This window comes from Eulemur rufifrons, chromosome 3 (genome assembly GCF_041146395.1).
Source record: "Eulemur rufifrons isolate Redbay chromosome 3, OSU_ERuf_1, whole genome shotgun sequence".
In the NCBI taxonomy this organism is placed as follows: domain Eukaryota; kingdom Metazoa; phylum Chordata; class Mammalia; order Primates; family Lemuridae; genus Eulemur; species Eulemur rufifrons.
Window position 1 is genome coordinate 35,587,543 of NC_090985.1, and position 14,450 is coordinate 35,601,992.

The 14,450-nt window shown below is 51.0% G+C and overlaps 1 protein-coding gene across 20 annotated transcripts in view; it reads left to right on the top strand.

Annotated features, from left to right (window-relative positions):
• The first annotated feature begins 234 nt into the window (after nucleotides 1-234).
• The window catches only part of CYRIB (CYFIP related Rac1 interactor B), a 155,908-nt gene continuing 141,692 nt past the window's right edge, over nucleotides 235-14,450 (top strand). For 11 of the 20 annotated variants that reach the window (XM_069465989.1, XM_069465977.1, XM_069465983.1 and 8 more), the window contains exon 1: nucleotides 373-571. The gene's annotated coding sequence lies outside the window, so the exon portion shown is untranslated. Of the gene's footprint in view, nucleotides 327-372; nucleotides 572-14,450 lie in introns of those variants that run through there. The other 9 variants (XM_069465985.1, XM_069465984.1, XM_069465976.1 and 6 more) reach the window with 1 other exon arrangement.

The following is a 14,450-nucleotide window of genomic DNA, read 5'->3' on the forward strand; positions in this document are numbered from 1 at the left end:
ACCGGATTTCCCCCTCCACACCAGGAGGGCGATGACTCCCCACCCCCCAGCGCGCCCCACGCAGCCTTGGCCGGCCTGCTGTGACTTGCCCAAGGTCACCACAGCCCCGAGGCCTCAGCTCCCCGGCTCGGGTGGGCACCGCCACATGGGCGCCGGCACCCCGGCCGCGGGTTTTGGGGTGGGGGCCGGCGCGGGGCGGTCCCGGGGCGCGGCGCGCGCTGACGCGGGGCCCCCGCGATGCGGCGGGGACGGGGCGCGGGGGGAGGCGCGTCCGCGAGGCGAGCGTCCTCCTTTTGTGCGAGCGCCGGCGGCTCGGCTTCTCGAAGGTAAACAGCGCTTCCTCTTCCTCCTCGCTGAGCCTCTTCCTTTTATAGTTATTTCTCGCCTGGCACTCGCCGGGGCCGCTGCTGCTGCTGCTACCGCCGCGGCGGGGGCAGCTCGCAAACCTGTGGCGGTGACGTGAGACCCGCCAACCCGGAAACGGCGGCGGCGGCGGCGGCGGCACCGGAGGCTCCGAGGCTCCTGCGCTCCCGCGCCCGCGCTCCCCTCGCCCGGCCCCCCGGGCCGCCAGGTACGTGCCGGGGCTCCGCCGGCGCCTCCGCCCGGCCGCCCGGCCGCCCGCGCGCGTGCCCCTGCAGCCGAGGTGCGCCGGGGAGGGCGCGGGGTGCGCGCGTGATGGGTGCGGGGAGAGCTGGGGGTGCGATCCGGGCCGCGCCGGCCGGGCGCCGCTGCGGGTGCAGAGGGGGCGCCGCAGGACGGGGCCGTCCAGGCTGGCCAGGGTGGCCGGCGCGGGGGGCCCTGAGGAGGCACCTCGGGTGGGCTGGGGGCGGCGGGGAGACGCGAGGGGAGCACGCAGCGGGGCCGCCGCCCGGGTCCACCCAGCTGCAGGGAGCGCGCAGGGGTGCCCGGCGCAGCCGGCGCGTCCTGCGCCCCGAGGCAGGGGGCGCTCTGGTGGGGGTGGCTGCCCCTGGGCAGGCCCTTGCCACGAGCCAGGTGAGGGCGCAGGGACTGACCCCGGCGCAGTGCAGCCCCCAGCTAACTTCCAGCAGGGATCGGGAAGGCCGGTGGCTGTAGAATTGAGGAACTAGAAGGGGTGAACAGACTCTCCGCTGGCCTCAAGACTTCCTCCTGGGGTAGCCACCCGCCTGTGTTTAAAAAGCACTTCCTCTTTGCCTTTTATCTTTTAATCATCTTTCATTTCAAATGGAAGTTCAGTGTTAACGGGTGGATGCCCTTGCATCCCGCAGGGCTTTCCCACGTACACACACAGTGGGTCTGGAAGGAACCTGTGTGTCCTTTGAAACCTGAGTCCTGTGTTGGGGGCAGGAGGAAAGAGGAACCGAGGACTTCCCTTACTGGAGCGCCCCCCAGCCCCCTTCCCCCACCGTGGGTGTCTTTGCTTCCCTCCCTGCTGCAAGAAATGGAGGGGTGGGGAGGAATTGAGTGGGAAGGAGGCTCTGAGGGGGTGTGTCACGTGGATTTTGCACCTATCTTTAATTCCTGGCCCTGCTATTTACTAGCTGTGTGACCTTGGGCAAGCCGCTTACCCTCTCTGAGTCTGAGGCTCCTGTCAGTAAAATGGGCTGCTGTGAATGGGGCCTTGAGAAAATCAGCATGGATTTCCTGGCTTGGCCAGCGTGCGGTGATGGAAAGTGTCATTGCCAGTCACCTTGAATTTCTACATCGCCAGCACCTAGAAGGGGTGCCTGGAGCACGCAGGAGGCGCTCTATAGATATCTATGAAATGAATGGGTGGGTGGTGAATTTTGAGAAGTGAGCTGGTGTGCTTCCACATTTTTGCTTCCTAGCTCTGTAACATCCATTCACCATCCCCAGAAAGCCACATTTGCCACCTGGGCTTGATGGACTCCACCCTTCCCCCAGGAGAATGGTCTTGTGAAAATATTGACTCCCTGTGAAAAGGAACTTAAACCCTGACTTTGAGACTCTCCCATTCTTGAAAGAGTGCATGGGGGGAAATAAAAGGGAAGCAGCTTTTTGGTTGTCACGGCCAGATGACTGGCTGAGGCTGAAATGGTTTCCCAGGCATGGGGGGTTCCTGAAATGTGGAGGAAGGTGGGAAGAGGTGGGCTTCCTACCCTGGTGGGCATGCAGGAGGGGTCAGCTGGCCTGAATTTTCCTCCTGGGGAGGTGTGTTATAATTTGCATTCTCTAGATCCTTTTTGGGCTTTCAGCATGGGGAGAGGCAGAGTGTGTGATGAAAGAGGTTAGAGTGGGTTCATGTACAGGGACACTTGGAAATGGCTTTCAGATAAAGGCCCAGTATGTGTTTCTGCAGGTCGTTTTGGGAGATTTTCAAGGAATTTTGCTTTCTCTGACAGCCATCCCTTCTCCTCCTTTCCCAGCTCCCAGAGTCTCCTGTGTACCTCTCTTAGGGTCCTTAGCTATGTGGGTACACCGCTCCCCCACCTCCGGAGGGCAGGAGTCTGGGAGCTACTGTTATTTTTAACAGGCAACAGCAGGCACCTCTGTGCAGTGACAGGCTGCAGTGTGAGCATGTGCGGGTTCATTTTTAACTCATAGAGTGGCCACCGTTACCTGTGAAGGGGAGATATTATTCTCATTTTACCGAGACTGATTGTCTAGGAATTTGGCACAAGACCCTCAGCCAGGAAGGGGCAGATTCAGGGTCCTCACCTAAGTCTCAGCCTACCAAGCTCAGACCCTGCTTCTTTCTGAACGATGTTTGTGCTTCCCCTGGCACCTGACAGGCTGCCTGGCACATGTCGGAAACTCAGTACGTTTTTTGACAGAATGAACAGAAGAGCAGTGGGTTCCCCTTTGCTCTGTGTGGGTGTACATTCCGTTTCCTTCTCAAGGTCAGCACACTGGCCCCTAGGTGACCTTGAAATTGTTCTCTGGTGGTTCCTCCCTGCGTGGAATCCCAGTCCCGGATAGCTCTTACATCAGGGTCCAGAGACCGATGTTCAGGAAGGATGCCGAGGGACGCCAGTGCCAGGAGGTTGTGGCCTCACTTGTGCTCAGCGTTCCTGCCATCTCTTTGATTGAAGAGACCATCATTCATGTGGCTTTGGCGGTCTGGGACTTGGCTGTCTTCAGCGAAACCATCCTCCAGGGAGCATTGTAGGCAGTGTTGTATAGGTGAAAACTCAGATGTAAAATTGGTACACTTTACCCACTGGCCATGCAGCCTGAGAGGTCGCTGCCCTCTCGGTACTGACTTTTCCTCATCCATAGACAGGCAAAATAATCCCCACGCCCATCTGTCTCACAGGGTTCCTCAGTAGGAGACTAACATCCAAATTCAACCTTAGTTTTCTTTCTCGTTGTTCACGTGCATGAAACCAAGTTTCTTCACCTCTCGGAGCCTCAGTGTTCTCATCTGTAAAATGGGGGAAATATGTCATGGAGTTGTGTTGCTTATTGCAATAGTGTAAGCAAAGCCCTTAGCATGGCCCTGGTTCCTGTTAGGCAACCAGAAAATGGTGATCACCATCAGTGATTATTATTATCATCTTCAATAATAGTGACAATTGCTGTTTCCTTGGCCAAAGTATAGGCATTTCAAAGGCCAAAACGACGTCTTTTATTTAACTTGAATTGGAGCTTCTTGAAAGAAGTAAATTGGGGGCACAAGGAGATGAAAGGGCTAATTTTATTCTTTTTTCCTCTCCCAAAAAGGGACATTTGATAAAGTCCTGCTGAAGACATACTTCTCATCTTGTTTTTCAAGCATATCTCAGGGTAAAGGGTCTCCCTGCCCCACCATCTTGTAAGGTCAACTCTGTGTGCCTGTGACACTCATTTCACATCTCACAGCTTCCAAGTGGACTCCCCTCCGCTGAGGCTCTCCTCCTTCCCTAGGCTCTCAAAGGGCCAGAGCTCCCGTGGCCTTGGTAGAACTTTGGGAGTTAAGTCTTTGATAGTCTTAAAAGGGGTGATTGGCCTCACCAGGTTGAAAGAAAGATAACTTTGTAGCCAAGGATGCTTGAGGTTAACAACAGTTATTATTTTTTTTTTTTTGTCTTACTTTTTTCTACTTTTAGAAGCAGTGAGGGTTTTGGGGCCAGACTGCCTGGGTCCACACCCTGGCTCTGCCATGTACTAGCTCTGTGACCTTGGACAAGGTGTTTCCTCTCTCTTTGGGCCTCCTTCATCTTTCAAATGAGGAATAATAGTTGCCACTTGGAAGTGCTGTTGCGACACTCGAGTCTGAGGTCGTGTGGAAAGCCTCCCAGGAGAGTGCATGGCACATGGTAGGTGCCCAGCACACGTCTGCCTCCCATGATGCTGCTTCTGTCCCTCCACTGGTCCCATTGTCCTGTCCCCCCAACAGAGCTCCAGTTCCCCTTGGGAATTGAGCCCTTGGCTGGCAGGTTATTCCTAGATTGAAGTTGGAGCCTCCGAGCTTTCTGAAGTCCAAGTGCGCTATTTTAATCCAATTGTTGACTGGGGGTTGTATGGCGCTTCCCCTGAATGGAAAGATAATTGTACCAGAGCTCGTCAAGAAGAGTAAATGGGGGAGTCATCGAGTTTACATTCTGTCCCATTGATTTTTTTTTTTTCTCCTTTTTGAAGACTTACTAGCTGCCATCTGGTCCTTGAACATCATGTTCATAAATATATAAATAATCGAAGTCGACGAGGAGGTTTGCTTAAAGAAGTGTTGCTGAGAGTGATTTTTTATAAATATTTAAGATAATCTGAAATCATTAAAGGAATTGCGGGGTTTATTAAGAAACTGAAAACGTGTTTTGGAAAGGTTCCTTTTCTTCCCAAGTTGAATAAATGTCGAGAGTAGAAGCACGAGGGAAGAGCACTTTCTGAGCGTGGACAGGACCCATGGGTGTGGGTGGGCAGTTGGTCTGTCTGCCCCTGCTGCCCGGGGTGGGCAGGCGTGCGGTCACTCGTTTGTGGTTGGGGAGACGGGGGAGGGTGAGGGTCTCCAAGTCCCAGGGCAGAGGACATGCCTCAGCGTTTCTGAAAGCGAGGCAGTGAGTAACATGGGCCAGGAAGCCCCCTGGCGGCTGCACATTTCACATCCGCCTTGTGAGGAGTCAGTAGCAGGCTTCTAGGAAGTTCCTAAGGTGAATCTCCTTTGGTTAATGATGGGCTACATTTTAGTGAGTCCTGCTAAGGCCCCCAGTTTGGGAGGCTTCTAGGTGCTGAAAGCCAAGGGATGGAGGAGGTGGAGGAGTTGCAGATTCTGAGTGGGCCTGGGTGGGCGATGCCCCTGGTTCGTGGAGCACACTTTGAGTAGGGTGGGCGAGGAGATCATCTCCTCTGACCCCCTCCCCCTCATCCATTCAGGGTGGATGCTGAGATGCAGATCTGAACATGCCCCTGGGGGTTCCTGTCACAGCTTAGCAGAAGGGGCAGGCGCGAGAAACACGTGACATAACATCAAAGGCCTAGGGTAGACTTCAGTACAGGTGACAGTGGGAGCACGAGACCACCTTTATCTGCCAGCAGTGCTCAATAAGCCCAGCAGGGCCCAGGCACCTGCTGAGGTGGGGCTGGTGGCAGGGAGGGGTGGGGAGAGGCGGTGTGAACTGCATAGCTTTCTCTCACGTGATTGAGGTCTGGAAGGTCTGAGTGGGAACCTCATGCCCGGAGTTTCAGGCTTAAGCATCCAGTCCTCTAATGTAAACACATGAGGGAACTGGGACCCAGAGGGGGAAGCATCTTGCCCAAGAGGCAGAGTCAGGGCTGGCGCACCGATCTGCTGTCTCCCAAGCTGGCTGTTCCCACCGCTGCGTGGTGCCTGCCCGTCTGCACCTGGAGCATGCTGGGGGCTGGAGTCCTTCCCCAGCTCAAAGTGAACCTCTGCTCTTGCCCTTCCTTTGGTAGGGGACTAAGTCCTTAAATCCACAGTGGAAAAGAAGGCCTAACATGGGGAAAGTGACAGCTTTGGAACCAATACACAGCCTGCCGGGGACTAACCCTCTCTCCATCCTCTACCCCTCCCACACCAGTGTCATTTGCAGGGGAAGGGGAGGACTGTGAGGGCAGAGTCATGCAGAGGAATTGAGGATGGGAAGGGCACGGGCAGCTGGAGGAAGGAAAGCTCTGTCCTTTCCTCATCTGCCCAACAGTGGCTCCTGCTTCTGACTCTGTCTGGCCACTTTGAGCTCTTTGGAATTTACACCTAGTGCCTACTCAGCAAATCCTATTGCATTGCAGAGCTGAAGGAACCCAGGCCCCCCTCTCAGCACCAAGTGACCTTGGGCAAATCACATCACCCTGCTGAACCAGAATTGCCATTGGTGCAGCTGGGCCAATATTACCTGGCTCCCTGGGGTGTTTAGAGGATTGAGTGGGATAATGTGTATAAAAGCACCTGGCATGGCCTTTAGTAGAAACTCTCCCCACGCTCTCCCTTCTCATATTCAAAGACGGGAGGAGGGCGAGGTGAGGGGTGTGAGAGCTGGATGATTTGTCCAGTGCTAATTTTTGGCCGGGGCTATCATTCTTGCAGAGATACAGTATACATTTGTTGTGAGGGGCATTTCTTTAAGATGTTTTCAAACTGCTGAGGTGGCTTTATGCCAAGCGGAACACTCTGCAACCTTGGTGGCTGGCACCTTTGAAAAGGGACAGTGAGAAGGTGGAGTGAGAAGCTTGGACCTTGGAGCCATGTCTTGGTTCAGACCTGACTCCCTAACTGCAAAGTCGTTTGTGCATCGTATAACCTTCCCTAGCATCTCAATGCCTGTTTTCCAGCTTGTTTTGGCTCTTAGGTTGGAAAATGTCTGAATGTGCCTGGTGTAGGATCTGGTGTTTAATAGGTGCTGAGTAATTCGTTCCCAGTCCACACAGCTTCAGGGCTGGGACCCAGGGCGTGGAGAGTGTAGACTAAAGGAAGTCTCTTTACAGGCCCCAGCTTTGTTCAAAACCAGAGTTGAAGTAGAATGCAGAAGACGACGTGAAAGTGAAACTTGGGCAATCACTTCCTAAAATGTCTGCTTTGCTCCCCTGAACTCTGCTTTTGTGTACTGCCCTGTGCTCCTGGGGCACCGGAGACCAGCCAGCGTGCAGACAGATCAAACAGGCTTTCGAATGAAAGAACCAAATAGAGATTTCTGAGTATTCCGAAAAGTGGTATTTTACAGTCATTCCTGAACGTGACTTCCTAGCACTCAAGTTTTTAGTTCACAAGGGAGGAAGGAACAAGATCCCCCCTGCCATTCAACAGCAGCCATTAAGTGAGCACCTACCGTGTGCTAGGCCCTGGGATGGATCCATGTGGGGAGTGAGTACCACGTGTCCCACGGCCACCCAGCACACGTCCCTAAGAGGCCTGAGCAGCTTACAGAAGGAAGGAGCGTAAGTTTGTTTTCTTGGGCTAACCCAAGCCCAGCCCTCTAGGACCGTTCTTCTCACTCAGGAACCAGAAAAGCTTTCTTGGCAGGTTTGGCGGTGGGATCGCAGGGAGAGTCATCAGACACCACGAGGGACACACCAGCAGGTTGATTCTCGGGAGAGCAGGAGTCAGGGAGCGAGGCGACATTCTTGACCACCTGTGCAGGTAGTTACAGCCCAGGCAAAAAGCCGCTCTTTGCAGGGTTCCCATAAACATCATGTGGTGGGTTCCTGTGACTTTTGGGGTTGCTTTCTTAAGTTTTGGTCTCCTTTATAGTAATAATAGCTTTCCCTTATGGCACGTGGAGCACATGCCACGTGCTTTGTATATTTTATTTCTTACTGTCACGATAACTCTGCGAGGCAGGTAATACCCCCACTTTACAGACGAGGAAACTGAGAAAACTCAGAGTCTAGTAAGAAGCAGAGCTGGAACTCGGATGTCCCAGGCCAGCCTCAGTGCATCTACCGTGTTCCCTACCTCCCGCGGGTCAACCTCCGACATACCTGGAAAAGTCTCCGAGTGGAGTTGTTTACCCAAGAGCAGACACTGCTCCTGCTGGACGTGCTAGGAGAGGGGGTGGTTTCTAAGTGGGCGTCGCATAACGACGGGCATCTCAGCAACCCTCATGGCCAAGGACCACGGTGCTTTTTTTTTTCACTCAAAAAACTTTAAATAATGTAAAAGTGTATTTTGCCTATTGTATCTATTTGCATTTGTTTCTTTTTTTTTGTATGTTGTACATTGTACTTTATATTGTCCACTGCTGTTTACATCATACATTGACTTGATGTTACTATACAATTTTTTATTGTATAGAAAAAAGATGAAAAAAGTGAGGGTAGGATGTGAGCCTATTGTATGTTGTAATGCATTGAGGACATCTTCGGAGTGTGCAAAGTTGTCCTGATACCCAGGGGTGGGTTACATAAGACGCAGTGGGCAGGAAAGAGATAGCTACTCTCGGCCTAGTGAGGCCTGATTCAGTTAACTAATTAATTAATTAATTAATTAAAGATAGGGTCCCGCTATATTGCTCAGGTTAGCTTTAAACTCCTGGGCTTAAGGGAGCCTCCTGCCTCAGCCTCCCAAGTAGCTGGGACTACAGGCATGTGCCACCACACCTGGTAGGTTTTTTTTGTTTTTGTTTTTTTTTAAATAAAAGCCAAGTCTCTGTGGTCACAGCAGCACCTAGATTTAGGCCTTTGACCACTTTGTCACTGTTGCTGCTCATCTCAAGTCTGTGGTTGAATGCCCCATCCTGGAGTTGATCTCGAAGGGCTTTGGCCTCTCGAGCCCATGGGGGACCCCCCGCCCCCCTCCACCTTTGCATTTGACTCCATCGTCCTTGAGGCCCTACCTCCAGGTGGAACTTTCTGGAAGCAAATGAGGGATAAACTAGCTATGACCTTTGAATGTCCCTTACCCATTTCTGGACCCCCTCTCCCCTGTGATTGGGCTTGTGGTTGAAAAATGCCTCTCCAGATAAACTCATCTTTCTCTCCAGACCTTGGACACCTAAAACCGAAAGAAGAGGAACCTGATCTTTTGTTCCTCCATTATCTCTAAATAACTGTTGGGGGAGGAAGGAGGGAGTATTTGGTTCCACCTGGGGGCTTATTCTCGAACTTATTAAGAGGCTCCTCTTCAGCAAGGAGAGTTGAAAAGTGCCTGAGATTGCACATGCCAATGTGCGGAGACCAGAATGTTCCGTGAGTGCTCACTCTAGAGAAAACCCAACAGGTGTGCCTGACCGCACTCCATGATGCCTGTGAAAGGTGTGTTGCCTCCTAGCTGCTGTGAAGCCACCATGTGTCTTCTTGCTGGTGGCCGACAGGGTCCCTGAATGGCCCTTCTGGGCAACTGTGGCAATTGATGTCAAGGGACATGAAGATCTTCATAACCTTTGACCCAGTGAACCCACTTTTGGGAATCTCTCCTAAGGAAACAATAAAAAATATGGACGAAATGTTGCACAAAGATCTTTAGTTCAGTTTTTTACAATAACAAAACAAATTGGAAATAACCTAAATGTCTGACAGTCATCATGCACTTAAATCAGTTGTGGTGCAGCCACACAGTGAAATACAACACGGCCACGTCAGGGCCATGGAGGCCGTGAGGAGACTTAGGAAAGCCGTCAGTCATTTATAGGAAGCAGGATGTCAAGGAAAGACACCAAAACGGTGTCAGAGGCTGTGTTAGAGGATGAGAACATGGATGCTTTTCTCTCCCTTTCCCTCTTTTGCACATTTTTCTGTAATGTGCTTATGTTACTTTTCCTGGAAGAAAACCTCCTCCTCTCCCCTTCTCTCTTCTCTTTTCCTCTCTGTTCCTCTCTCCTCTCCTCTCTTTTCTTTCCTTCTTTTCTAAGAAACCTAGTACCCTATTGTTTTCAGGGAGGGAAAGAAAACCAAAGTTTAGATCACTTCATAAACTATGTACGACAAAACAGATCAATTAATAAAACTTAGGCCCAGGCATCCCTGAGGTAAAATAAGGACAGGTGGCTGGGTACGGTGGCTCACACCTGGAATCCTGGCATTTTGGGAGGCTGCGGTGAGAGGATCGCTTGAGGCCAGGAGTTCGAGACCCCATCTCTACACACACACACACACACACACACACAAAAGAAAAAAAATTAGCAGGGCATGATGGTGCGCACCTATAGTCCTAGCTTCTTGGGAGGCTGAGGCAGGAGGATCGCTTGAGCCGAAGAGTTCAAGATTGCTGTGAGCTGCGATCACACAACTGCACTACAGCCTGGGTCACAGAGTGAGACCCTGTCTCTAAAAAACTTAAAAAAAAAAAAAAGTACTGACAGGCCCAATAGCAGACAGGGAGCAATTCTTTTTTTCTTTTTTTTTTTTTTAATTGTTTTCATCATCTAGTCCCAAATGTCAAGCAATTCTTAAATATAATAGCCACCATGAATCACACTCTCCTAGACCTATACAGAAGACATTATTAATGCCATTTTATAAATGAGGAAACCTGGGGTCAGAGAGAGGTCATGAGATTTTTCTAGAATCTCATCACTTCTTCCCAGGGAGCAGCAGATGGGATTAAGGAACCTAGAGACACCTAATACCAGTAACTCTGTTCAAGTCCTAGAGAAATTATTTTCTGGAAAATGTAAGAAGAGCAAGAGCTACTGATGAATGATGGCCAGGTGTTTTCTGTTTGGGGACATCGTGTAAATTCCAAAGCGAAAATGCACTTCGGTTCGGACGGAGGGAGCCGCTGCCGTCCAGTGTGTTCTCAGTGGAAGATGAGCGACCTCATGTCTGCAGGCACCTGAGTGTTCCCCCAGCTCCTGCCCGCTGCCCGTCCAGGGGTGGGGGAGAGGGACCGCTTCTCAAACCCCCTGCTTGTGCTCTGTGGCTGGGATGCAGGGCCAGGGAGAAATGGGTGCATCCGCCTCTGAGAAGCCCTTAAGGAGCAGACAAAGGCGCCTCAGCGGGTGGCTGAGCTGTAACCGTTTATGGGATTGCAGATTTCCAGACAGTCTCTGTGGTATTTAAAATGCCGTCTTCTCTCGAGTTCTGTGTCTGTGATGCGGCCCACTTGTCATCTTTGCCTGTGTTTTGCAAGGATTCTGATTCGAAGCTCCTGGGCCATTTTTTAAGGGGAAGCACAAAATATCGAAAGGTACCTGGTACGTAGGTACCAAACGTATGTTTGATGAACGAGCGTCTGGATTTCTTTTTCTGCTTTGGGTGGACAGTTGAAATTGGCCTCTTTTTAAATATCTATTTCACACCCCAAGATCTATCATTTTTAGGTGTGTATATTTGTGATTCTGTGATTAAATGCAAAAGGGGGACACATCTCAGCATCTCAAATAGGTGTTTATTGAGTGTCCAGAAAATCCCTAGGTTTGCCCTTTGCCCCTCTCTGCCCCTTCCTTACCCCACATCTGAGCTCTATGGCAACAGCGGGTCATGCTGCTAGGATGAATGAATGAAGACCGAACCTTTAGCTACTTGCTGAGATGGGCCCTGGGCTCACCGAGCCGAGTCGTGCCTGTTCTTGTCCTCGCAGTTTTGAGGGTCAGAGGAAGAACATAAAGGAATCAAACACAGCTGAATACGCTGATGGTAGAAGTTTCTGCCAGGCATACATCATCTCACTGAATTCTCATCAGAACCTTGCAGGAGATTCAGTTCAACCCAGCAAGTCATTGTGGGCGGCTCGTCGTCGTCAGGTGTGAAGCAGTTCTGGTAAAAGGTTTGGAACTCAGGAGGAGTTGAAACCTGTGGCAGCTCCAAGATTTTAATCACCTGAGGGTGTTGGTTCCATCTGCTCCTGGGGTACTTGGCCCACATGGGATTAGTCTCTGCATTGTGTTAACAGCTCTGTTGCTCTGGCGTGTCATGTCACTTGTCTGAGCCTCCCTTCCTTCCCTGTGGGACAGGAGTCCCCAGAAGTCCTGATGAGGTTCCAGCTGAGTATCACAGGAGGCCCTTGGTAACCAATGTCTTGGTGGTCCCTGCCTTGTGGTCCCTGCTGACCACACTGGGGGGTGCTGCTGCCTTCCTGCCCGCCCAGAGGGGTGTGGCTGCTCTCTGTGTGGTAGGTGGGGTCTTTTCTAGGTCTGTCCCTATTTTCCTCTGCCCCGCCTGCTTCCCAGCCCCCCACCCCCTATGCTATTCTCAGAGCATGGGACAATTCCTCTGTTAGGGTGAATAATTGAGTGTTAACTCTAGGAACAGACATCTATGAATAGATGTGCGGGAAGAAAGCGTTTTTGCCAAGTTTGAGCTGAGCTGAGTATTGTCAGCGCTGAATTAAAGATGAGCTTCCTGGCTCTCTCTGTTCTACTTAGCATTGACCAAGCACCATGTCTTGAATCTTTAAAAAAAAAAAAAAAAGAGAGAGAGAGAAAAAGAAGGAAGGAAGAGGAAAAAAATCCAGAAAGGGCTTATGTGATAGAAAATAAAGTATAATAACACTACCTTACAGCTGTAGAGTACTTTGTGTTTATGCTTTGGCCTTGCTCCACTAAACACTGTCGATCCCAGGGCTGGGCCATTTTCTGTTTTAGATCCACCGGCCAAGCTCACGGTAGGCCTGTCTCCAAGACAGTTTGTAGAGTGCATAATTTTTTTAGAAAATTGAAGCCCAGAGAGGTTAAGTGATTTGCTGCACAGTTGCACAGCTGGTCAGGACCAGAGTTGGGACTTATTTTCTCAGCCCTGGTTCTTGTTAAATTCCACTTGCAGATGCACTTCAGGCTGGCAGAGAATTCGAAGGTCAGAGGACACATCTTAATTCATAAAAAGAACATTCACTGAGGCTGCATCCTGCCCTTTATTCGGAAGCCTGGTGTTCCCTGTACTCTCAAAATCAGCCTGTTCTGGTGGTGGCCACATAAACTGTCCTCCCTTCCCCTACCCCACCCCTGTGTACTTAAGCATTTTCTCATTTGTATGACGCCCGCTGGGTTTCCTCCAAAGATCCCAGAAGCCATATGGGGCTGTATTATTGAGTGAGTTGAAAGTCAGGGTGGGGCTAGGGCTGAACGAAAGAAGACATTGGTCCTTGATGAGTGAACAGTCTGTGGCTCTGTTAGGCCCCGAATCGAGTCTCCTCTGGAGCAGCCATACTTAGTTGTTCCAGCCTTTCCGTTTTCTTGCATGTAGAAATGGCCATTCGTTCACCAAACCCGTGCAGCAGAGACCTCGCTGTGTGCTGGGTGCAGTGCTGTGGGTGCTGCTCCTCACAGTAACGCTGACGCGTCCCACCAGCTGGCCCGTGGTGTCGTGCTTGGGTGCTGTGCACCTGCAGCCTCAGGGTGCCGGGTAGGTGGGCTCCACCAGGAAAGCCCCTGCACCCTCTCCCTCCTCCCTTTTTGGGCCTAGTGGGTGAAGACCTTGCCCTCGGTGTTTTCTTGTCTTTTCCATTTTCAATAAGCATGTATGAAGCATGCACTCCGTGCCAGGGTTTGGGTTAGGTGCCTGGATGTAAAGATTAACAGGATGCGAGCACTGCCCACAGGGGGTCCCAGACGGTGGGAAGAGATGGACATAAAAACAAATCGTTGTGTTAATAGGAAAAGTGTTAAAATTATGAAAATTTTAAAACATGCAATCCTGTGTAGTGCAAGTATAAAGAAATGCACAGAAATGATAAATACCAAATTCAGGATAGTGCTTACCTCTGAGGATTGGAGAGAGGGGTATGATTGGGGTACCCAGGAGACTTTGTTTGTATTCACTAATTTTTATTCCTTAAGCTGGATGGTAGATCCAAGAGGTGGTTTTATTATTCTTTATGTGTTTTTCATATACCTTAAATATTATACAGTAAAAGTTATAAAATAGAGTTGTGAGCAAGAGGTTATTTGGAAACTCTAGTTTGGAGAGGTCTCTAACCAGATACGGATGTTTCTCTTTGTACTTCTAGCCAAGCACAGGGCCTGGCAGGGCTCGTTCCCTCAGGAACTGCTAACTGCCTGGAGGAGTTGGGGAAGGCCTTATAAAGTAGGTGACAGTTTGAAGTGAGTTTTGAAAGGAGCAGCATTTCAGACAGAGGGCACAGCAGGGGCTAAAGCAGGCAGGCAGACAGCATTCACACCTGTGGGTGTGAATGGCTCACTTTGGAGCAGTCCTTCAACAGTCTGTTTTGCCCTTGACCATTTATACTCAGAATGGTTCAGAATCCAGGTTGACTTGCAGTTGACTCAGGACGGACTCCACTCTGGTATTAAAACCAAGCCAGTATCCAGACAGCGCTTCCATGGTTATCGGGGCTTCAGCACTGTGAGAGATTGGTCCAGCCCAGGGAGATTGGCTTCAGCACCAAGCCCAGAAAACCCTTGGTAAACCAAAGGCTCCAATAAAGCAGTAGGACCTGCATGGTGGGAAAACTGGTGAGAGAGATGGTCTTGCCCCAAAAGAGCCAAGCCTGGGCCCACTGAGTGTTGTGAGGTTGCTACTGTCTGACATTAAGGACTCATCTGGGAAACCTTGGTGGGGAGGAGGCAGGAGGGCCAAGCTCTCTGTTTAGTGGCTTGGGGAATAATGTATATTCAAGATGATTTTCTCTGAAAACTTGCAAAGCCAGCAAACTCCCAGGGGAGCTAGATGAAAGCACCAATGTG